Source organism: Ranitomeya variabilis, chromosome 2, assembly GCF_051348905.1.
Source record: "Ranitomeya variabilis isolate aRanVar5 chromosome 2, aRanVar5.hap1, whole genome shotgun sequence".
In the NCBI taxonomy this organism is placed as follows: domain Eukaryota; kingdom Metazoa; phylum Chordata; class Amphibia; order Anura; family Dendrobatidae; genus Ranitomeya; species Ranitomeya variabilis.
Genome location: NC_135233.1, coordinates 741,739,456 through 741,765,703, shown reverse-complemented (window position 1 = coordinate 741,765,703; position 26,248 = coordinate 741,739,456). Strand labels below are relative to the sequence as shown.

General features: G+C 39.7%; 1 protein-coding gene across 2 annotated transcripts in view; it reads left to right on the top strand.

Annotated features, from left to right (window-relative positions):
* LIN28B (lin-28 RNA binding posttranscriptional regulator B) overlaps positions 1 to 26,248 on the top strand; it is a 133,024-nt gene that overhangs the window by 96,363 nt on the left and 10,413 nt on the right. The window lies entirely within an intron of this gene.

The window sequence follows — 26,248 nt, the reverse complement described above, 5'->3', positions numbered from 1 at the left end:
CTCCTAATCCACATTTCCTATCAGTATGTCTTTTGAAGTGTAGGATAGAAAACCGTGGAAACAAGAAAACATAACATACAAACTCCTTGCCGATGTTGTCCTTATTGGGATTTAAACCCAAGATTCCAGCTCTGCAATGAAACCATGCCTACTGGCAACCTATGCACACTGAACTATTTAGTACAAATCCAACAAAACCTACAAGAAGCAAAATGAACATAAATTTAGCTGTAACTAAAAAAGCGAAAAGTGCATTGAAATATTTATATTTAATATTGATTTTAATATTTGGTATTTAAATGCACTTTTGCTTTTTATTTATTTTAGCTACAGCAGGGTTTTTGTCCATTTTGCTTCTTGTAGGCTTTGTATGCTTTATACCCAATGTGAACATGCGTTAATGTTCTTCATGTATGCCAACTTTACCCAAGTTTCATTTCTATTTATTTATTTTTTCTCTTGTACAAATCGTTCAGTATGCATCTGAAGCGCGGTCTGCCTACTTAAACAGGCTGTTGAATGACCGCCGATCAGTGTACAAGCAGCTGACTGGTGGCCATTTAGTGCCACTGGTTGGTGGATGAAACATAAAGGGAAGTTGTCAGCCCAGAATGACTGTTCAAACCAAGTGCAGGCACTCTGTGTACCATTGGTGTGGCCAAATATTGAGGCTATGTTCACATGCTAAGTATTTGGTCAGTATTTCACATCAGTATGTGTAAGGCAAACCCAGATGTGGGTGATAAATACAGAAGTTGGTCCACTCCTGAGTTTGAATGTGAAGGTTTCAGAAATAAGCACTAGCCTTGAATGCCTTTTGTTGTTAGTGTTATTCCTGTCTACATAATGATAATGACCTAAATGAAACAAGGAATTTGATCAGGCTGTTCTTTTGCCAAAATCCTCCAAAAAAATTAAATTGGAAAGTGAAAAAACTTGGTAATATAATTGGCAGTAAAACAATATTTTGGTTCTTTAACGCTGCTTTGGTTCCCAGTAAAGTTACTTCATTGTGGCTAGAAGAGTTCATATAATGTGTCACTGAGACCTAGTAAATTACATTTAATGCCACCTCCTGTGGGGTCTCTAAAGGGTGTTAAGGATTACAATAAAGGCCATCCACAGTAGACAACCTGCCAACAGATGACATTGGGGAAGAGAAGGATACAGTCTGATGAATTTCAGAAGCAGATCTTTTTGTTCTCCCTTTAGATATGTTGCCACCAGTGGAGCCTTCTTATGTATGGAGAGATGGCTGTCAACTGAACGATTGTTTAGCCGACAGCCATCTAATGTACATGGTGGCCTTAATAGTTACAGCTCTCACTACTTCATCAGCTTGATCACGCAGCTCTACCACCTAAGCCTGCTCCAGGCTTGTCGCAAAACCCTTGTACTTGATCTTAGGTTACATTCCCACAATGAGTTTTTGGTGATTTGATTTTTTTTTTTTTCACATTGCCTATTTTTGGAAAAATGCCAGTAACCTATATTACTGAATGGGAGCAGAAATGGTGCAGAAAATCTGCAACCTCAAATACTCGCCAAAAGCTCACTGTTGGAAAATATCAGCCAATGGGGCAAGCTCTTAGACTATGCACCTAAATCCTAATTTACAGGGTAACATACAAAAACCCCAATGGAGCAACTGCTATATGGAAATAATGTGATGTGATCATAGCCTTAGAGTTAGCAGATTGAAATGGCCAAAAATTTGTGCTTTCTCCCTGGTACAATTAGTTGATGGGCAAAGATATGAATACTCAGCTCTGAATGTAATCCATGAGCACATTATAAGTGGGATATCTGTGGCTGATCTATTTGGTTACCACTGCATTCTATTTTTCTCCTTCAGCACAATGCTGTCTGTTCCATTACTAATGTCAGTGATTGGTGTCTTTATAGAGATAGAGCCTCCTCAAAGCTATTTGTATAACATATAATAGGCAAAAAAATATTATAATAAATATACAGGGTGGTCCAAAAGTAAGTGGACAGTATGTGTAATAGGGTTATGAAGGGGGAGATTTATCAAACATGGTGTAAAGTGAAACTGACTCAGATCCCACTTTTCATTCTTCACAGACTCTTCACTATATTCCTGACTTGACTGATGCTTGACCAGATTCTGGTCTTGGTTCTACTGGTACAGCGGTCTCTCTAGTGTAATATGTAGGCCGTCCCGATGTTGTAGCCCTTCAGTTTGGCAGTGTAGGTCACGTACAGTGGTACAGAGGAACACTTTACCTGTGTGGCATGTAAAAGCAGGTATTTGACATGGTTTACGTTTGTTCACGATACAGCCACAGAAAAAAAAACATCCTTACCATGTGGTTTTTGTAGAAATTATGTTAAAAACATGTCCTACGTGCTCCTAATTACCAGCAATTTTGCACAATGGTGTTGGTCTCCATTACTACACTGGTTTGCATTTACCTTAGATCTCGGTGGTAACAATCTTGGTGTTAAGTCACTTCTGTCCAGCATTTAAAGTACCGTAATTGATCAAGCAAGCATTAAAATTGTCTACTTTTTAGTTACCTTCATAAAGCTGGCCATGCATATTAGATGTACATCGACCAGAAACTGCCAACCTTCTGTCCTCATATTACCAATAATCCAGCATTTTTTTATGTATGATTCCCCCTTGCTTCTAGATTGTTAGAGAAAAAAAAAATACAAAAATCTCTATCAGGGGTGTAGAACCTTTTTTTGCCCATACTGAACCAAGGGCCACACTAAAATTATGGTATATCAAAAGCGTATACCAGAAATATCTGATAGGTTCATGTTCTCCTTACAGGACGCTTGCCTCCAAAAATCCGCTCTCTATGAGCCTCTTATGAGGATTTAAAATAGGTTCAACTCCTAAATCCACATTAAAAATTTTCAAATATGGTACTTTTTTTTTTTTTTTTTAATAAGTTTCGGTCTGGTTTTCATGCACCTAAAACTGTTTGGGTTTTTTTTCACGTTCTTTTGAACATTTTGCAGTAAAACTAATAAAATAATGCTTGAAATACTTTGAATAAGATTCCTATGTGGATTTTCCACTTCTAACCCCTTGTGAAAAACTGAGAAAAAGCCCTAAAGACTGCTCTATACAAACAGCTCTCTACTATAGTTATTTTTTTTTGTTTTTGCTTTTTCTCCTTATTGTCTGTTTCCAAAATCCCATAGACTACAGTGGTGCCAGCCACAGACACTGAAGGCCTGTCTAATTCTCATACTATCTATGCCAAATGGATTAAAGGCTCCATTTTCCCAAAGTAAACTGAGATTCTGGTTTTAGCTTTTATCCTAAAGGTACCGTTACACTAAACGACTTACTAACGATCACGACCAGCGATACGACCTGGCCGTGATCGTTGGTAAGTCGTTGTGTGGTCGCTGGGGAGCTGTCACACAGACAGCTCTCTCCAGCGACCAACGATCAGGGGAACGACTTCGGCACCGTTGAAACTGTCATCAACGATGCCGAAGTCCCCGGGTAACCAGGGTAAACATCAGGTTACTAAGTGCAGGGCCGCGCTTAGTAACCCGATATTTACCCTGGTTACCATTGTAAAAGTAAAAAACAAAACAAAAAAAAAACTACATACTCACATTCTGATGTCTGTCACGTCCCCCGCCGGAGTCCACAGGGTTAAAACTGCTTTCGGCAGGAGCGCTTGCTAATGCTGCGCTGCTGCCGAGAGCTTCCTGCACTGACTGTGTGAGCGCCGGCCGTAAAGCAGAGCACAGGGTTAAAACTGCTTTTGGCAGGAGCGCTTGCTAAAGCTGCGCTGCTGCCGAGAGCTTCCTGCACTGACTGTGTGAGCGCCAGCCGTAAAGCAGAGCACCGCTGTGCTCTGCTTTACGGCCGGCGCTCACACAGTCAGTGCAGGAAGCTCTCGGCAGCAGCGCAGCATTAGCAAGCGCTCCTGCCGAAAGCAGTTTTAACCCTGTGGACGCCGGGGGACGTGACAGACATCAGAATGTGAGTATGTAGTGGTTTTTTTTTTAACTTTTACAATGGTAACCAGGGTAAATATCGGGTTACTAAGCGCGGCCCTGAACTTAGTAACCCGATGTTTACCCTGGTTACAAGTGAACACATCGCTGGATCGGCGTCACACACGCCGATCCAGCGGGTGATCAGCGACGAAATAAAGTTCTGGACTTCTAGCTCCGACCAGCGATATCACAGCGGGATCCAGATCGCTGCTGCGTGTCAAACACAACGATATCGCTATCCAGGACGCTGCAACTTCACGGATCGCTGTCGTTCTCGTTGGAAAGTTGCTTAGTGTGAAGGTACCTTAAGTCATGTGACAAGGCTCGTTGGAAGGTCGATATTGACTTTTAGGATTGCTACTTCCTATAGGCGGCACTAGAGTTCTAGTCCTCTTCCTCTCTGAAGAGACAATTTTCATATTTCCCAAAGGAGCATTGTGGCTTAACAGTCTCCTCACATTGGCATGTCAGGCTTGACATGTCACTCTCTGCAAAGAGAAATGTTAATCCTTGTATCCATGAGGCATGGAGAGATGTCTGCACAGGGCACCATTACTACTTGTTACGACTGTTCTGTGTATGGCTACCCACGTATAGTTAACTTGACAGACAAACATTTTATCTGTCCGTATGGTTGTGGGCCACACAGAATGGCATTGTGGGCCGCATGTGGCCCTGGACCTCAGGTTTTGCACCCATGCTATATTTGGCTTACAATTTAAAATCCAAATATTCATTTATAAAAGCATAACAGATAAAAAATTGTTTATGCATAACTGACAGTTATTCCTTTTTATTAAAGGGAACCTGTCATGTGCTAAAACGCTATTAACCTGCAGATATGGGGTTAATCTAGAGGTTAATATTGTTCTGAACCTTCTCAGCACCCACACTTAGAGCCTCGCTGCCAGGAGGAAATTAACTTCATTCCCCCGGCAGCATTTGGGTTTCACTCACCGCTCAGTGTAGAGTAAAGGTACTGTCACATTAAGCGACGCTGCAGCGATATAGACAACGATGCCGATCGCTGCAGTGTCGCTGTTTTCGTCGTTGTGTGGTCGCTGGAGAGCTGTCACACAGACAGCTCTCCAGCGACCAACGATGCCGAAGTCACTGGGTAACCAGGGTAAACATCGGGTTACTAAGCGCAGGGCCGCGCTTAGTAACCCGATGTTTACCCTGGTTACCAGTGTAAATGTAAAAAAAACAAACGCTACATACTTACATTCCGGTGTCTGTCGCGTTCCCCGGCGTCCGCTTCCCTGCACTGTGTAAGCGCCGGCCGTAAAGCAGAGCTCTGACGTCACCGCTGTGCTCTGCTTTACGGCCGGCCGGCCGGCGCTGACACAGTGCAGGGAAGCGGACGCCGGGGGACGCGACAGACACCGGAATGTAAGTATGTAGTGTTTTGGGTTTTTTTACAATTACAATGGTAACCAGGGTAAATATCGGGTTACTAAGCGCGGCCCTACGCTTAGTAACCCGATGTTTACCCTGGTTACCAGTGAAGACATCGCTGAATCAGCGTCACACACGCCGACTCAGCGATGTCAGCGGGTGATCCAGCGACGAAATAAGGTGCTGGCCTTCTAGCTCCGACCAACGATATCACAGCGGGATCCTGATCGCTGCTGTGTGTCAAACACAACGATATCGCTATCCAGGACGCTGCAACGTCACGGATCGCTATTGTTATCGTTGTTAAGTTGTTCAGTGTGAAGGTACCTTAAGCGCTGGCTGTAATCACTCCCCCATCACTGACTGATAGCCGGCCTTAATGCTGAGCTGTTGTCAGTCAGTGTCGGGGACTGATAAAAAAAAAAAAAAAAAAAAGGCCTACACCACTGACTCATAACAGAGAAATCCTTATTTGTGCAATGCCTGGAGTGAGAGGTAGTAATGAAGGAATTTTTAAAATGTATTCGATTTAAACTTGGAACCAACCACCACATTGTGGTTTATCAGTCTCTCCTGGGCTCACGGTTCATATGACTCCTCCTTGAACTGTAGCTTTCCCAGTCTATATGTCTAGCACCCACCCTACTTATTTCAGACCCCTCTCTGGCTCTTGCAACCTGAGCAGTCTGATCCATCTCCAGCTTACAAAGACACTTGGAACATATAAAGCTTTGCAAGCTGCTCACTTCCGCTGGTATGCCATCTATCCCAACCCACTACTCAATGGTGGCAACATAGCGCACAGTGTGTCCTCTGTAACTCTTCAGTCCTCAATCAGGGATGTCAGGATGAGGGCTCTTGGCCATGGGTCTCCTAAAACTCTGCCATGCCACCCATTGTGTAGCATCTCCTCAAGTCTTTGGCTCCACATGCAGACTCTCATCACCAAAACAAAACTTATTAGCTCCTATCTGTCTTGGATAAAATAAAAAAGAAAGCGGTGATACCTGTGTAAACACTATTTATTTCACTATATAACGCCATTAATTCCACCGCGCTTTCCAGACATCATCATCATCATCATCTCTGTCCCCATTGGTGCTTACAATCTAGATTCCCTATCAGTATGTCTTGGGACAGTGATGACGTCTTTAAAGCTCTGCAGAATATGATTGTGCTATATAATCAAAGCGTAATGATAATACTGCAGGTGTAATTGACTTCAAGCAGAATCTGCGCTAAAACAGTAGACAAGTTTCCAACTATTATGATGCTACAAAATCTAGTTTAGTTGCAACAAGGAGCCCTTTCAAAACATTATTGTGATTTTTAAATCGTGCTCAATGACTTTCTAAGGCACGTGTAGCCTGTTTACTAGTAAAGCAGCGCATTTATCATTCCCCTTTCTCTTGGGCTCATAAATTAATTCCGAGCTGCCCACTTGTTGGCCCTTGGAATCTGTGGTGACAAGTCTTCTCCGAACGGTTTCACACAGTTTGTTGTTAAGCACTGACAGGTTCAGTTGATGAAAACAGCATCTGCTTCGATTCTTGAAGATGCTGCTCGGGCATTGTTTGCAGATGCAAATGATTCATTGCACAAAATGGCTAGAGCTCCATATTTCATTGAATAGCGTTAAAATCATGACTGCTGTGACAGATGTGCACTGCCTTTCAGGAGTTAAATGTGTACAATGAGTGTTGAAATCTAGTTTCTAGTGAATTGAGATACAAGTTTGGGGGAGGGGCAGCTTAAAAGGGCGGATGTATGCATTCTCCCCTCCAACAATTAATATGCATCTGCAATATTTAGCTGCAACATGTATAATATATTGTATGTGTGTATGTGTATGTGTGTGTATATATATGTGTATATATGTAGGAATCTATAGTGTGTGTGTATTTATATTGTGTGTACATTACATATTTTATTGTATATTGTGTATTATTTTTTGTATATTTTATAGTTTTACTGCAATATTGTAGTGTTCTGCCGCGTATTTACATGTAGAAGAGGAAACCATACCTAGCCTCTGCAGTAAGAATAAAGCGTATTCCAGCATTCGTGTAATCTGGCACTCCCTATATGAAGACCCGCATATCTGTTGTAAGCGGTTGTCAAAGCAACTACTGTACAAGTTAATAGGCGATCTGCCAGAGCATTGTAGCCAGCACGGCAAAGACAAGAAACCTTCACTATCGTTTTGATGCCAACATTCGTGGTAGAATGAATGCTGTTGTGTATGCGGACATAAAGGTAATATTTTGCTATTACACCAGGCTGATGATGCAGCTTAGTGATTCATGTCACAATCTAGTCCTTTTTTATATCGGCTTTGAACCAATTGAAAGATTTTCAATGAAAAAAAAAAAAGGCATTTTTTTCCTTTTTCTCCTTTAGTAACTCTACATGCGATAGAATTGTGTGTCGTCTTTGTAGTTTGGCGTGCGTATTCACAGTGCTAATGTAGAAGGCCTGACTATTCTTAATAGATTTAGTTTATATTGTTTGCTGGTTTATTCTAATGTTGGAAACATCAATATATTGAAACGTTGGGTAGTTTCCTATTGGTTGACTATTTTTCCTTATTATCCATTTTCTGATTCTACTAGTCAAAGTAATAAAATGGCAAGAAAATCCATTCAGTGTAATATGTAGAGTACAATTGCATTTCCATATAAACCTCAAATTATAGTTTTGCCTGGGTGGATCCTAGAATTCAGTACAGCAGTGAGGCGAGGCATGATCGCCATTAGCTATCTGTTCTCTTTTGGCCCCCTCCCCAACTCTGTCTTCTCTTTACCTTCTCATTACTCACTGCTGTCATACTCCTTTTCTGTTCTTTTCTGATTCTATCCACCCCCGCTCCCCTTTTTTTCTTGTTCTTTTCTTATTTTTTAAGCAACCTGGTTCTTTAACCTTCAGAAGCAAATAGTCTTAAAATTCTCTTTTTATATAGACTAAGATTGTCCATCCAGTGTGTTGTGTTTGATTAGACTTATACTGTTGAATGTACTGTCTGATCTCTTGTATTACTGACTACATTTGATATTGCTCTAGTTCCTCATCTCTTTTTTCTTTTGCTTATTTTTTTGTATACTTTTTTTCCCAATAGCAAGGTATTAAATAAAAGAATATATATTTTATTTCATTACTTATCACTTTTGATTTTTGAATATATGCTATTTTTCATGATGACAAATTCTTTCAGGCAGAAGTTGATGGTCTCAGTCTTTTGAGGCCTGTCTCTTTATAACCTCTGACCTTTGTTCTTATAAAGTCAACATCGGAGGGCAGGAGATTAAGGCAGTTTAAAGACTAGAGAGGGAAGTGAAACGGAAAAATTAGCTTGCATATTTAGGGTGCAAACATCAAAGTCCCAAAAAAATGTGCTTGTTGTGAGTCTTATGGTGGAGCTTAATAAAGTTTATTGTCTATTCGCTTCAAGGTGGCTAACTCTTCTAAAACAAGATGTATGTTAATACAATAAACAGTTTTATCAGCAGCCATTTTAGAGTATGGACTCTTAAGTAGCTGAAAAATTGGGAATTTATTACTTTTGTTTGTTTCCAATTTTTGGCCTAGTTTAACGTATCACTCCATAACTTTCTCTGAACTTTTAATCTCCTGAACCTATTCAGACATTTCTTTATGTATTATTGTTTAGCACGAGGTTAATTTCAATCATCTCACAAGTGACTTTTTTTTGGTTAGAAGCAACCTGTTCATTTAGTATATTCGTAAGGTTCAAGAAAACTCATGATTGAAGGATAAGATAACAACATGAGGGTTTGTCTGTAACTGTTATAGGGTTGCATAGCAGCTAGGTGCAGAAGTGTTTTTGATTTTTATTTTTTAAATGCATTCAAAATATAAGGTGTGTTTTTTTTAAACGGAGAACACTAACGAAGAGCAAAAAGGGTTATTTTTGTTGCCGAATAACAAGTTGGTGCACCCAGAGAAAGGCCTTTATCGTATATGATAACTTCTAAGTTCCTCACCAAAAGCTGGGTAACTAAGGCTATTATATTCTTTTGGGATTGTCGCATAGACACTCCTCAGCACATGATGTGGCGGTAAAAAGAAAAGGAAAGCTGGCACCACTCAACCTGTGTGTTTTTAACTTGGCCTTAAACGAAACTTTGGGCAGAGCAATCAAGCCTGTAGGAACTTCGTGACACACAGTAAGGTGCAAACATGTATATGAGAAAAACATTAGTGGCACTGACCGCTCCTGTAAAATCCAATGTCTTTTTATTCAGAAATCCGTATGCACAACCTCCAGAAGGTGCTCAAGTAGGGCCCCACACCATACATTTATAATAAAGAAAACTTGGCACTCAACTTGTAGAATCTTTTTTTGGATCCAAAAAAATATTCTACAAGTTGAGTGCCAAGTTTTCTTTATTATATTTTTATTCACAAAAGCATGTTTAAAACTGACGGCAGTGTGGAATGGAGCACATGTGCTGTCCGACTATTGTTTTGCGCTCTCCTGCGCTTCTACTGGTCTTGTAGCATTTAGTCTAGGTTTATTTCTCTTCAGAGGCTGCGTTTTCTCTGTTCAGTATTACATTCGTCTTTGAAGAGACACCTCTTTTTATATTACCCAGAGCTTGAGCTGCCTCAGTGGTTTCATACAACTTTGTAAAGCATCGTGCACAAGACTACAGTATACAGGTCCTTCTCAAAAAATTAGCATATAGTGTTAAATTTCATTATTTACCATAATGTAATGATTACAATTAAACTTTCATATATTATAGATTCATTATCCACCAACTGAAATTTGTCAGGTCTTTTATTGTTTTAATACTGATGATTTTGGCATACAACTCCTGATAACCCAAAAAACCTGTCTCAATAAATTAGCATATCAAGAAAAGGTTCTCTAAACGACCTATTACCCTAATCTTCTGAATCAACTAATTAACTCTAAACACATGCAAAAGATACCTGAGGCTTTTAAAAACTCCCTGCCTGGTTCATTACTCAAATCCCCCATCATGGGTAAGGGTACCGTCACACATTGAAATTTCCATCGCTACGACGTTACGATTCGTGACGTTCTAGCGATATCGTTACGATATCGCAGTGTCTGACACGCAGCAGCGATCAGGGATCCTGCTGAGAATCGTACGTCGTAGCACATCGTTTGGAACTTTCTTTCGTCGCTTGATCACCCGCTGACATCGCTGGATCGTTGTGTGTGACAGCGATCCAGCGATGTCTTCGCTTGTAACCAGGGTAAACATCGGGTAACTAAGCGCAGGGCCGCGCTTAGTAACCCGATGTTTACCCTGGTTACAAGCGTAAACGTAAAAAAACAAACCGTACATACTCACCCGTCGGTGTCCTTCAGGTCCCTTGCCGTCTGCTTCCTGCTCTGAGTGCCGGCCGGAAAGTGAGAGCAGATCACAGCAGTGCTGCGCTCTGCTCTCACTGTACGGCTGCACTCAGAGCAGGAAGCAGCCGGCAAGGGACCTGAAGGACACCGACGGGTGAGTATGTACGGTTTGTTTTTTTACTTTTACGCTGGTAACCAGGGTAAACATCGGGTTACTAAGCGCGGCCCTGCGCTTAGTTACCCGATGTTTACCCTGGTTACCCGGGGACTTCGGCATCGCTCCAGCGCCGTGATTGCAACGTGTGTGACCGCAGTCTACGACGCTGGAGCGATGATTATACGACGCTGCGACGTCACGAATCGTGCCGTCGCAGCGATGAAAATTTCAATGTGTGACGGTACCCTAAGACTAGCGACCTGACAGATGTCAAGAAGGCCATCATTGACACCCTCAAGCAAGAGGGTAAGACCCAGAAAGAAATTTCTCAACAAATAGGCTGTTCCCAGAGTGCTGTATCAAGGCACCTCAATGGTAAGTCTGTTGGAAGGAAAAAATGTGGCAGAAAACGCTGTACAACGAGAAGAGGTGACCGGACCCTGAGGAAGATTGCTGAGGAAGCAGTGGACTGAGTCTGGTGTGGAAACATCCAGAGCCACCGTGCACAGGCGTGTGCAGGAAATGGGCTACAGGTGCCGCATTCCCCAGGTAAAGCCACTTTTGAACCATAAACAGCGGCAGAAGCGCCTGACCTGGGCTACAGAGAAGCAGCACTGGACTGTTGCTAAGTGGTCCCAAGTACTTTTTTCTGATGAAAGCAAATTTTGCATGTCATTCGGAAATCAAGGTGCCAGAGTCTGGAGGAAGACTGGGGAGAAGGAAATGCCAAAATGCCTGAAGTCCAGTGTCAAGTACCCACAGTCAGTGATGGTGTGGGGTGCCATGTCAGCTGCTGGTGTTGGTCCACTGTGTTTCATCAAGGGCAGGGTCAATGCAGCTAGCTATCAGGAGATTTTGGAGCACTTCATGCTTCCATCGGCTGAAATGCTTTATGGAGATGAAGATTTCATTTTTCAGCACGACCTGCCACCTGCTCACAGTGCCAAAACCACTGGTAAATGGTTTACTGTCCATGGTATTACTGTGCTCAATTGGCCTGCCAACTCTCCTGACCTGAACCCCATAGAGAATCTGTGGGATATTGTGAAGAGAAAGTTGAGAGACGCAAGACCCAACACTCTGGATGAGCTTAAGGCCGCTATTGAAGCATCCTGGGCCTCCATAACATCTCAGCAGTGTCACAGGCGGATTGCCTCCATGCCACGCCGCATTGAAGCAGTCATTTCTGCCAAAGGATTCCCGACCAAGTATTGAGTGCATAACTGAACATTATTATTTGTTGTTTTTTTGGTTTGTTATTAAAAAACACTTTTATTTGATTGGACGGGTGAAATATGCTAATTTATTGAGACAGGTTTTTTGGGTTATCAGGAGTTGTATGCCAAAATCATCAGTATTAAAACAATAAAAGACCTGACAAATTTCAGTTGGTGGATAATGAATCTATAATATATGAAAGTTTAATTGTAATCATTACATTATGGTAAATAATGAAATTTAACACTATATGCTAATTTTTTGAGAAGGACCTGTATACTTTTAATAAGACTAGTAGAAAGTAATGCAGGATGCCACAGTCTAAATGGTGGTGTTTGGAAAAGAAGTAAAGAAGGTACTGGTGCTGTAATTTTTTTTTTTTTTTTTAATTTTCTCGTTGTTGGGGGGTGTAAGTGGTGTGTTGTGGGAGAGACAGGTGGGTATGTCTTTTTACGTTTTTTTTATTTTTTTATTTGAATCTGTAGTGGAGCCCCAGAACAGAGGTGAACATAGCTTTAGGGCTCATTCAGATGTCAGTGATTTTTCTTGTGTGCAATGAAAAAAAAGTCTGCAATTCATCAGTATTTTTGATCGGAGTTTCGTCACTGACGTTTTTTTTCCGTCAGCGTTTAATCAGTTTTTATGTAATGGAAAAAAAAAGATAAAACTTTCTCAACCTACTCTCATTTGATGCAACAGACAGCACATGGATGGCATCAAAGTGCTGTCACGTTGATTTTTTTTAAAAATACTTTTTGAAGGCCACGAAAATACACAGATGTGTGAACAGCTCTGGTAACGATAATGGGTATAAGTTCTATCTGTAAAGTGCGAACCCCTGAATGAGCCCTTAAGTCTGCTTTCTCCATCTTTTTCATTTGCATCTGAACAGGCCCTTCAAACAATACATAAACAACATTGAATCAGAACAAAGCTCTTTTGATCTTTACTATACCTTTTTCGTTACAGTTTTTATAAACATTATTTAAAGATCTCACAGAATAGGCCATGCAGATTTTAAAATAAGTATTTGAAATTCAAAATCTTGATTAATTTTTTAAATTTGTCATTCATACTGGATTAAATTGAATGCTTATGCCTGGCTAAAAGACATCCGTTAAAATCTACTCAAGTTGCAGTAAAGAGAGAGAGCACAAAGAATTAAGTCCACGTGCACACATTGAGTATTTGGTGAATTTTATACATCAGTATTTGTAAGTCAAAACCAGGAGAGGGTGATAAAGACAGAAGTGGTGACGTGTTTCTATTAGGCTACGTTCCCACGGTCAGTAAATGCTGGCGGTTGGGCGCTGCGTACATCCACAGCATCCAACCAGCAGCGTCCAGATGTTAGTCGTGGAGGGGATTTCATGAAATCCCATGTCTGCTATGTGTGCTCCGACACCCACGGCTTACCTGCGAAGACGGCCATGCGGTGCGTCTTTCCAGACCGCAGTATGTCTATCTTGCGTAGACGTCAGTGTCCGCAAGATAAATTTCACCCATCCAATGTATTAGATGTGATTCCGCACGGTTCAATGAACGCATGGGGAATCACCCGCGTTCAAAAGTTGGCAGCGCTTAATTACAGTGTATTTATAGAATGCAAGTCCGCAAGGACAGGGTCCTCTCCCCTCTGTCATTGTAAATTCGTTTACTGTAGAAGATATCTATAACTCTGTGTGTAACCCCTTTCTCATGTACAGCACCATGGAATTAAAGGAGCTATATAGATAAATAATAATAATAATGAAGAGGTTGGCATTTCTCCTTCAGTCTTCAGTGGAAGTCTTCAGAGGCTGGAGAGACATCTGTCTGAGATGGTTTAGTGAATCCTGCATTGAGTAGGGGGTTGGACATGATGACCTTCAAGGACCCTTAAAATTTTATGATTCTATCACTAAAGCATAATTTTGACATATATCCTTTAAAGGGATTGTCCACTACTCGACAGCTCCTGCCTAATCTATTCAGTGCCCCATATAAGCAAAAAGGTTTGTAACCCTAAAGGTACCGTTACACTAAACGACTTACCAACGATCACGACCAGCGATACGACCTGGCCGTGATCGTTGGTAAGATGTTGTGTGGTCGCTGGGGAGCTGTCACACAGACAGCTCTCTCCAGCGACCAACGATCAGGGGAACGACTTCGGCATCGTTGAAACTGTCTTCAACGATGCCGAAGTCCCCCTGCAGCACCCGGGTAACCAGGGTAAACATCGGGTTACTAAGTGCAGGGCCGCGCTTAGTAACCCGATATTTACCCTGGTTACCATTGTAAAAGTAAAAAAAAAAAAAAACACTACATACTCACATTCCGATGTCTGTCACATCCCCCGCCGTCAGCTTCCCGCACTGACTGTCAGTGCCGGCCGTAAAGCAGAGCACAGCGGTGACGTCAACACGGTGAACACATCGCTGGATCGGCGTCACACACGCCGATCCAGCGATGACAGTGGGTGATCAGCGACCAAAAAAAGGTCCTGATCATTCCCATCGACCAACGATCTCCCAGCAGGGGCCTGATCGTTGGTCGCTGTCACACATAACTAGATCGTTAGCGGGATCGTTGCTACGTCACAAAAAAGCGTGACGTTGCAACGATATCGTTAACGAAATCGTTATGTGTGAAGGTACCTTAAGCAGGGCAATTGTCCCACATGCAACAAATGAATGAGAAAAAAAACAAGACATTGCTGTGACTAAATTAAATACAAATAGTAGAAATCTTTATTAATGGAATAGATAAAAAAACGGGTAAGAATCCAGCATAACAAACACATATACAAACTTGAGGATGAATGAGTACCAGAGAGATGATAATTGATAGTAATGATCATCCTGACAAGTCAAATATTTGGGAATAGTGAAAAAGCAAAGAAGTTTAGGATACCCTGATATATAACCAAGTGTGTGTGTGTGTGTGTACAGTATGTATATGTATGTATATATAAAATAGGACAAATAATGAACACAATATATTGATGCTCACCCACCAACAAGGCAACTCGTATTTCACTGGTGCTTTGACGATATATATTTGTACTTGCATTCCTTTTGGATTAATTAAGTGTTGGCATTAATTATGATACTTATAATTATTTTGGATAATATATATACTTGGTTATACATTAGGGTGTCCTCAACTTCTCCTATTCTAACCATTGCAGCAGGAACACAACAGCAGGAGGCGGCCTCGCAGACAGCAGGAGGCAGCTATTATGTTTTTATTCAAAAAAGTCTTTATTCTGCTTTTTATGCAATTATATATTTAATATACTCATTCCCTTCAGAGTTGTGGACGTCAAGGCATACTTAAAGTAAGACCAAACTGCTCCATCTACTTTTTGTCTTGTTTTGTGGTAGTCTAGCATTGGCCTTAAACTGGTCACATGATGTATTGCTCCACCACCTTGTATTTGAAGCCTGACAAATAACCTTTCCACCATTCCTTTATCATTCATGTTACCCTAGAAATTCTTAATGCAGTATAAGCAAGTATCTGTTCCAGAGCATGCTGTGACCTGTATCCTGCTTCCTCCAGGCAGATCCTCATTCAGTAGCTGCCTGATCTGACAATCTGCCTCTTTAACTACTCCATACACTTCTATAGGCAGCTGTAATCTGAGAAGTTGACAGTCTCTTGTGAACAGAATGGAAATAAGCAGTGGAGGACCATCAATTAGCAGTGTTGGCTGTAATATCTAATCAACAGTAGCTAGCTAAGAAATGGTTAGGATTAAAATTGCCTCTTATCCCAGCCACTTAACACCTTAGCGACAACTTCATCAAAGCAGTTTGACAATGAAGCATACCCCATGTGATATACCATTGGCAACACATTAGACTAGTATTTTTTGTTGGATGTTTTTATTAAAAAAATAAAAATACATGCAGTATATTGTATTTCTGCAGCCTTAATAACCCATTCATATTGTTAATTGCTTAGTGGTGCAAGTTTCTACTTTTATTTTTCAGTTTTTCTCAGCATGCACGATTTCAGTCTACAGGAATATTCTGCATTCTTTTGAAACTTAAGGTGCCCATGATCATTAGACCACTATTTCTCCTGACTTCCCTATACACTGTTTTTTTGTTTTTTTTTTGTTGTTTTTTTTTATACTTTCTGTGTGTAGCTGCTTTTTTCCAACTTAAATAAAAGGTAAAATATGTTGAAATCGAACACACCTGATCCTTTTTACCCCCATATATGCCATCAAGGAAGAAGTCGTTCAGCCATTAGACCCATTTGCTAGTCTGGGTTTACCATGTTCTAATGACCTAAGATTTTCTAGTGGAAATCTTGTCCTTGAATGTTCTCACTTGCTAATGTACTTCTTTGATATGCTGTCAGCCGTGGAATCTAACACCTATACTTACTGCTAGATTTTTATGCTGAAGAAGACCTTCACATCCCTCTCTGCGGCCCTTTTTAAATAAATGTAGCCTTTTAAATAAATTTCATAGTTGATGTATAGACAGAGAATGGGGAAGGCTTAGCTATTGAAATGAGGGGTCAGCCAGCCCCCTGCAGGCATGTCACCAACGTAGGGCGGTGAGCAGGGACTCTCTTCTGTGTAGAAACCTAGACAAAAGTAGATGTGCCAGATACTGAGACTGAGTTTAGGATATTTAAAGTGCAAGTTATCGAACTATTGCATTCAATACTTAAATGATTTCTCTCTGCTGGACAACCCATTTTAAAGGGACTCTGCACAAAATGACTGCTCAAACCCAGTACTGGTTCTTTTGCTCCCTTGGCGTGGTCAAGCAAGAGTACAGGTGCTTGTGCTCCCTACGTCATGGTTATTTAACTACACCATCCCACATGTTTGTTTTCCGATCTACCTCAGCGTTTCTGTGGCTCAAAGCCAGAGCTTTCAATCACAGAAGGGAGGAGGTGGAGATAGAGGGAATACGAGAAGGTGCACCACACTCCCATATTTGGTTTGAACAGTCCTTCTTTGCTGACAGACTGCCTTCAAGTGTTCGGTTGACTAAAAATATTTTAATCATTCAGTCACCACTAGTGGGAGTATTTAAATTAATATGGTAATGCAGGTGATTATGGCATATTTTTTGTGGTTACCGTGCATGCTACTGCAGAGGTCTCCAGAAAGGCCAAAAATTACGGCGTCCCAATTGTCAGTCATTTGACTGCTGAGACCTGTGACTGGTCATAAGAATCAGGTGACTACAGTGAAATGTCAGAGGGCACATTCATTTCTATTTTCATTGGGGGAAAAGGAACTTTTTTTTTGTGGGAAATAACACGCCACCTGGTACTTAAAAGATTATATAGTAAAATTTTAACAGCAGAACATAAGTGACTTTTTTTTAACTCCTCTTGCATCCTGGAATATGGTATTATTTTGGTTGTTATTATACATTTCTCTATAGGAATCGTTAAATTTTAAACGTTAGTTACAAAATAAGTAAAATCAACCAAAACACTAGTAAAAATGGTAGTAAAAATTAACCCACATCCTTATTTTTTCTGAATGTTTAAAAAATGCTGAATTTTTTTATTTTTATTTATTTTTTTTTTTAAAGAAAATGGGTGGTGGAGGGAGAGAAAATATTGAATGAGGAATCAAAGGGTTCCTTTTTTATTATTTATTTATTTTTTTATAAAGGAAAGTCTCCATTGGTGGGAAAAATGATCAGGCCATATGTATGCAAATTGCCTCTTCAGAGAAAAAGAGGACTTAAACTCTATAGCGCCACCTGTTGGAAGTAGCGATCCTACACGTCACAATCAGTCTTACCTCGACAAGCCAGAGCTGGTATGTCACTCTCCACAAGGAGAAACGTTACCCCTTAGACCCCAGTCCAGAGCCTCTCTCCTAGCCAAATCAGTTGTCATGCTTCGCACTGATGAGGGCCAACAGCCCGAAACACCGAGTCTGCGAATTGAGATACTGATTTGGCTTTTATCCTAAGTCATATTGCACGACTCGTTAAAGGGTTGGTTGTGACTTGTAGGATCGCTACTTCCAACGGGTGGCGCTATAGAGTTTAAGTCCTCTTTTTCTCTGAAGAGACAATTTGCAGGCCATTTGGACAGACTAAAGGTAGTCTACCCTCATACATATCAGACTTCTAATCCTGTGAGATTGATCGGTATTTATCCTACCTATATCGCCAGCTTTTAAGCTGTCCAATGGTTTTTCTTCACATCACCCCCATACTCTATATCTACTATGAATGCATTCTCAATCAAATAAAAAACATTTACAGGCTGATTTGATTTAAAAAAAAAAAAAAAAATCAGATCTATTGAAATCCAACATTTTTAATCAGGAGAGTCAAGGTCAAGGCACCTTCTCCTTCTAAACCCTAAATTTTCAACAGGTGCCAATTGAATCTTCAGTTTTCGTGTGCATTTGGGGAGATTTTTGTCAAAACATTAAATCTATGCCATGCTTTTGAGCAGCTGCTTCCTTATTAATTTCTATCAGTCTTTTTCTTTTTTTTATGTCTTAAGCTGATTTTACCCTAGGGCACCCTTTTTTGCTATAGAGAGAATAAGTGTATTTGCCAATGTAACAGCTCCAGTTACAACGGAAAACCGTTTATTAGCAGTACATGTTAGGGTATGTTCACACAGAGTTTTCTGGAGGAAAAATCCATGTCATAAATGCATATATTTAGTGAAGGAAATTAAAATCCTATACAATGTGAACACAATTGTCTTTTTAACATACTCTATTTTTCCTGTGGCGTCAGTCTGTTCTATTTTGATATTTCATATCTTGAACTTTCGTCCTAATTTTGATCTATTGGACTTGTGATATTTTAATCCAAACCACAAATAGAGGAGACGCTGAAATAAGCCATAATGTTTCTGGATCTGATGTGATCTGGACAATGTTTTTTTTGCAGCTTTTTGTCTTGACATTGTGAAGTTTGGAGCAGATTTTACAAAAATTCCTAATCTCAAGGAGTCAAGATGTGTCACTATTAAGCGCCCACCACCACCACCCTTCCCAGGAAACTTTCCTTGTCAGAAAACCCCTTTGAACAACAACAATCTGTAAGAAAACCATAAGAAGAGTTTGTATAAATTGGATTTTTGAGCACATCTGCTTCAATATCTGTCAAATGCAGTGTGGTAAAGGGTATTTTCGTAAACCAACATTCATCAACCTTTATCATGTACAAATAATACTCACATTCGTGTAATACAAAATTTGTATGTGGGCTTGGTTATAGTTTATATAGCTACATCTATCCATGGACAGGAATTGCCATGATGTCCTACTTATTTCAGGTCCAAGAATTAATGGCCATCAATTTGTTGATTGATCTGGACTTCACTTATAACTATATAATGGAGGCTTGTATGATAATAAAGAATATCAATAATCTGGTTTGTAAGTTGTTTAACTGAAAACGATAAATTACACTGGAACTGGAAGGACCTTTTTCTTCTTTCGTTTTCTTCCCTCCCCCTCAGGAATGTTCTTAGAGATCCTCATTGCTTCCTGCTACTTTCACTTAATGTGTAGTTTTGGAGCAATCATGTTATTGCATGTTCTCTTCACAAATGTTTGGGATTTGACTGCTTTAGTGTATGGGTCCCACCTAATGCTTAACTGATCTAATAAAGCAAATAATTAAGTGTTGGATTTCATCTCCTGGAAAGCCGCAAACATGTTGTTTTTATTTGTTAACTACACGTATTCACGGAGTTCAGTGAATTTTCTACTTTGTCCGAGACCCCAAATACTTTTATACAACCAATCTAATAGTTGGGTCAACATAATTCACAAAGTTTCTGATATGAATAAATAATGAAGCAACCTTTAGGCCCCATTCATGTGTCCTTAATTTGTAGCGTTCATAAAAAGACAAACCATTCTCAATTTGTTGGATCAGATTTTCTCACTGTCGGCCGTTTTTACTATCGCTGTTTCATAAGTTATTTTCACTGATTGAAAAAAGCAAAAAAAAACTGCAAACGCTTCTCCTATACATTGCAGTGGTAATCATGGACCGCATATGGATGACACACTGATGCCATCGGTGCGGTTTGGGATTTTCTTGGACCCATTGACTTGTCCAGAGTCAGTGTCAGTGCTTTATTTTTATTTTTTATATTTTTTTTGTACTTTCAGACAGTCGGTCTGCAAAAAAACACGGGCAAATGTGTAGCATCATAGACTGTAATGGTTGTGTTCTATATGTGAAAATCAGATGTCAGAATAAGGCCTTAGTATATAGATCAGTCAGTTAATTCAATATACAAGTGGTTTTTTTGTTATTGGATATTGGGCAAGGCCTGAATCACTGATCTAAGTGCCTATGGACCCAATATGGGTAAGCGTCAGAAGGCTTTAGTTTGCAGTTTGCTTCTTATTCCAGTTTACTATATGGGGGCTTCTACTTGCATTATGGTGATACATGTGACTGGTTTGATGACTATTTGCTGGGATTTTCCTCTCTGGCTCCATGGTGTTTACTCACCTACCTTACAAAAGACTGCCACTCCCTGCATGTTTTCAATGTTTCCTCCTGCCATATAAACATTGATGTTATATGACGTGTGTGTATGTATATGTATAATATATATGTGTGTGTGTGTGTGTGTGTGATTGTATGTATATGTGTGTGTATATGTATGTGTATATATATATATATATATATATATATATATATATATAATTGTTTTTTATGTGTTTGCAATGATTATGCCAAAAAAATCTTAAATTTTTGGTGGTTTATGGTTACTCCAATTTCTTGGTGTTTCCTCATATCCTGTCAGGAGGAAGAGCATGTACGGGGCACAGTTGCTCGAACACACTAAATTTCATAGTGAGTGAGAACTGTACCATTGCCATTTACAAATGTTATTATTTAGCTCTGGATATATTCTGACAGTGCATCTTGCCTTTGTGTTCTTATTTCAGCCATTCACAGCTAGAATACAGATATATATAGTATTAGTTCAATTATATGTAAAATATGGAAACTTTACCTAAACAACTGCATTCATGGTGAAATGGCTGAGCCGTATATGATTAAGGATCTTTTCACTTGAACCTATAATGTAGGAATAATTGGGGGACTGGCAGCGTAGATCTGTATTAAGTTGGTGCTGTTAAAGGCTTTGCTTCGGAGGCTTTCTTTGTGTTTTTGTTGCATATACTAGAACTCGATTATGCCAATTCATCTTACTATGGATATCCAATTTGTTTGTGTTACGATGGCGACGTCGGTGTCTATATTTGGATCTGTTATGTGCATACGGTGAAAGTCTCTCGAAATGTAGGTACTGTATTAGTAACTTGTATATATTTCTTGCAGTATGAAATGGACTGCGATCCTTTTTCAGTTTAATGTATTTTCTTCATAAATCAATAGCACAAGTGAAAATAAGAAGCTTTGTGATCTATTTTATCAGAGAGATTTGCTGCTTTGTCCTCCAGAACGGATCATTCATTCTCAAAATTCAAAAGGATCAATCTAGTTGGAGAAAGCTGCAAGCTTCTTAGATATGATATTAAGCTACTTTGTGATATCATTAGAAACAAATGTAAGCAACAGGTCAAGGAACATATAGGGGGAAAAATGTAAAAGCTCCAAGATCTGAAAATAATGAGTGAATGTAGTGCCGAAGAATAAACACGGAGGGTATTGATGGTTCAGCACAATATAAATCTAGATCTGCAGAGAAACAAAGTGCACATAGATTCAGAAGTCATAGAAATTGAATTTTCCCTTTATTACATACATAGAAAACCGTTAAAAACATGCATAAAAAGTCAACCAGCGAGTAACACCACAGTACATTACAAAAGGTAAGTACAGCGCACATGTAAGGTATACCTGACCAATAGTGTATGCAGCTACAAATAAGCCAGTGCAATTACATATGTCTAAATCAGGTAATTCTAAGATTCATACGGTAACTGAGAAGCTGGCCGATAGTACAGAACATCAAAAAGCCTAAATGAGCATAATGAAGGTAAATGGGAACAGGGAGCAGTAAAGTAGCATATGTTTTTTACCCCCAGCTGGTATGGTGCCAGCGGGAGGTATATTTGTGATTATGTTTTGTATACTATTGCTTTCTGAATTAAAATTTAAAACCGTTATTATTTCAATCCATGTAGAAGGAAAACAAGAAAAGTTGATGATTATTTCTGGTAAAATGAATCTTTGACTACCAGAACCGGTGAGATTTAAAGTTCTGTCATTCATGATTTTGTAGACTTTTTTGTCTTCCTTCCAGAAGACACTTTTCCGCTCTAACGTCTGTTCTAGAAGTGCAGGTCGGCACCATAGCCTCATCACGACTTCAGTCACCCAAAGCAATGGAAGTCGCACATTTTCCATTTCTAAAATGACCAGTCCTAAACGAAGCATTCTTATAAAAACCTAATTCTACCAACAGTAGATTAGGTTAAATAATGGTTTGTGCTCCACAGCGCACAGAATAACATACGGATTTTCACAGATGGCCCTCGTACCTGTGATGTCCTATGGTCCCATTCTCATCTTTGAGCTGAGGGTCGGATCAAAATAGACAATGAAAGTCACTGAGTCTGTGGAAAAAATCTGATCGCACTCGGATAATATCATTGTGGTCCAATTTTCATGTACTGATATAATGGAAAAGGTGAAAAAATTAAAAAGAAGAAATTAAATTCTCTATGAACGAGAAAATCTGATGACATTTGTACCACACTGATCAGAGTCAGATCAGAATAATCAGTCTGTTGTTCACGTATGTGGAAAATATGACGTCTGAACGACTTGATCCTTACACACTCTGCTGTTGCTGGTCCGTTTATAAGTCTGAGATGGCGAATTCATATTCAATAAATGGTCCCTTCTCACTTCTAAATCTCATCACCATGTTTTTCTGTGTTACCAATTATCCAAGGTGATTTTTTTTTTTTTTTTTGCATGTAGAAGAACATGAACCTGTGAAGCTAGCCATCCATTAGTAAGTGTGCAGTGAACATCCCTCTTGCTCCCTTCCTCACTGCACACCCTGCTTCTTATGGACTGTTGACTCCCATACTTTTTGTTGGTCTCATCTCTGTTAATTTTGTACATTTTGCCTTCATTTGGCTTTGTGGCCATAGGCTTTCATATAAATATTTCCTTGCTGGTTTATCAGATCTGCATATGCCTTGGAAAAAGAATGATCGCCATAACCAATTCTATTTCCCAACTAGCAGCTGTGCTACTTGAGGACCCTAGAAGCAGCTGAAGTTTCTCTGTGTGCTCCACGAGCCATCCATTAATGCAGCGTCACCTGACAACATTTGTCAATTAGTGATTTTGATTTTTCTCCTTTTTTTTTTCTCCTTTTGTATACCATACACTAAACCAGAGTTTAATTTTGTGGGGGACAATGCGGAATTAAATTAATCATTCTTTCCGAAGGGTTTACGCATCTTGCTGCAAATTCTTGATGAAAACCACAAAACTGAGAACTGGTGTGATTTGTGCTGCTAGTAAGAATGATTGACACAAAGTGAATACATACTCAAAAGGATGGAATAAATGCCTCCCATCCCCCACTTGGCCGGCACTCATAAACAGGAGCAGATAGCATCTAAGGCATTGCCTCAGCAGGGAAGCAAATGTGATGGGGGTTAGGAATCCGGAAGAGGACATTGTGTAGCAATTAGAATTTTTTGTATGCAATAATCAGTACATGCGAAGAAACCTTCATGCATCAGCTCTAATACCTTAATAGTGAAAATGCACTTGCAGCAATAAATCTTGCCAAGGTGTGCTCCCTGAGAGAAGGAGCCGGACAGCAGGTTTTTGGTCAATTGGTGACGTGCAATGGTTCACTGAATCGGATAACACACTGCATACCATAGTGACTGATGTAAATTGATTTGTCCATGGCTGCAGGCGGCACCACTTCTGAAGCCCTTTAACCCTTTTCTCTTGGAGGGTGGGGCGTTTGTCAGTACCTTTTGTCATAAATTCTGAAATTTGATAAAAAAACAAACCAATCTACAGCATATACATATCGCATGTAAGCTGTGAATTTGCTTCCGATTTCCAATAAGTTTTTATTTCATATACACCTTGTATTTTTCTTTTTTATATAGATTTTTTTTATGTTTAATTGCCACAGCTAAATAAAAATAGAAAACTGAATCAGATGTCAAAATGTGGTTCATCCGTCCAGTGCCTCTTCTACATTTCATTCTAATATTAACACTTGATCTTTAATGTATTTATTCCCTCCCTCCTTCTCCCATTTTCTTCAGCTAAGAAATATATTGTTTTGAGAGTTATACACATTTTTTTTTTTATAATCTAAAAAATAGTATATGGCATTTTAAATTTGTCATTTGCCTTACAAGAATATTTTGTAATTTTCTAAGAGATCCACAGTGCGTTTTTTTCCAAAGCTAATATCTAAATTACTTATTATCATTAGTAGTGTTATTTAGCTGTTTATTTTGTAATTGATTTATTTTTACTACATAATATGATTTTATGTACAATTCTATAAACCGGAAACTACTTTATTGGCTCAAAAGAAATGAAAGTATCCTGCTAATACTCCGCTGTTACAGAATTTACATGAGTATGTCGCCACCATGTGGCATACAAGTTACTTTTTCCTTCCAACAAAGTCTTAATAGTGTCCGGTAAATGAAACACTAATGTCTTCTTGAACTGATAACTGTTAGTTTGGACTTTGTAATATCTCATTTCTGCTGTTGATGCCTAATTTTAAGACCGTATTAAATCCTGTTTCTTGAGGATGATCTTCCTATATGCGCTAATGTAATAGTTTATCAAAAGCAAATTATACACTGCGAACTGTGGAAAGCCACACTGATCTCTGCTTACTAGAGATGAGTGAACATGCTCAGATAGCTTCTTATCCAAGCATGCTTGGGTGTTATCCGACTATCTTGGGCGAGCTCGTATATTATGCTCCTGTCCTTGTGGCTGCATGATTTGCGGCTGTTAGGCAATTCCTGCATGTGTTCAGCTTGTCTGTTTGTTAGACAAGCTGAACACATACAGGGATTGCCTGTTTGTTAAGACAAGCTGAACGTATGCAGGGATTGCCTGTTTGTTAGACAAGCTGAACATATGCAGGGATTGCCTGTTTCTTAGACAAGCTGAACATATGCATGGATTGCCTGTTTGTTAGACAAGCTGAACATATGCACGGATTGCCTGTTTGTTAGACAAGCTGAACACATACAGGGATTGCCTGTTTATTAGACAAGCTGAACACATACAGGGATTGCCTGTTTGTTAGACAAGCTGAACATATGCAGGGATTGCCTGTTTGTTAGACAAGCTGAGAGTATGCAGGGATTGCCTGTTTGTTAGACAAGCTGAACATATGCAGGGATTGCCTGTTTGTTAGGCAGGCTGAACATATACAGGGATTGCCTGTTTGTTAGACAAGCTGAACACATACAGGGATTGCCTGTTTCTTAGACAAGCTGAACACATGCACGGATTGCCTGTTTGTTAGACAAGCTGAACACATACAGGGATTGCCTGTTTGTTAGACAGGCTGAACACGTGGGGGTTCCCTAATAGCCACAAATCATGCCACTGCAGGGACTCAAACATAATATACAAGCACTACAAGATACTCGGATAACACGTTATCCGAACACATTCGCTCATCACTACTGCTTATGTGAATCTTTTCCACTTAGTGTATGGGGTATATTAGTGTGTATATTTTTATTTGTTACTATATCTATAGGCTATTGGACTAAAAATGCCAGGAAGGGGACAAATGGCTGCAGTTCATTATAGATTGTTCTTTAGTAATGCTGACCAAAAATTGGTGTAAAGATACGACGATGGTAGGGGAAATCCTAATAATGTTTCAAAAATTAGTCCCTTTGTTTTCCCTGCATGTATGAAAAAGAGAAAGGCATGCATGTATGAGCAACTCTGTGTTTGGCACTGTTGCTCTGCATGACACACAGGCCAATATTTGCAAACCGTATGCATGGGTGTCCTCCAGGTTCTCTAGTTTAATCCCATACTTCAAAGACATACTGATAGGGAATTTCGGTTGACATCACTGTCTCCGTTGGCTTTCACAAGTCTGGAAAGTGTTGTGGAAATTTATAGGGAATCTGTCGCCAGATTTTTGCTACCCCCATT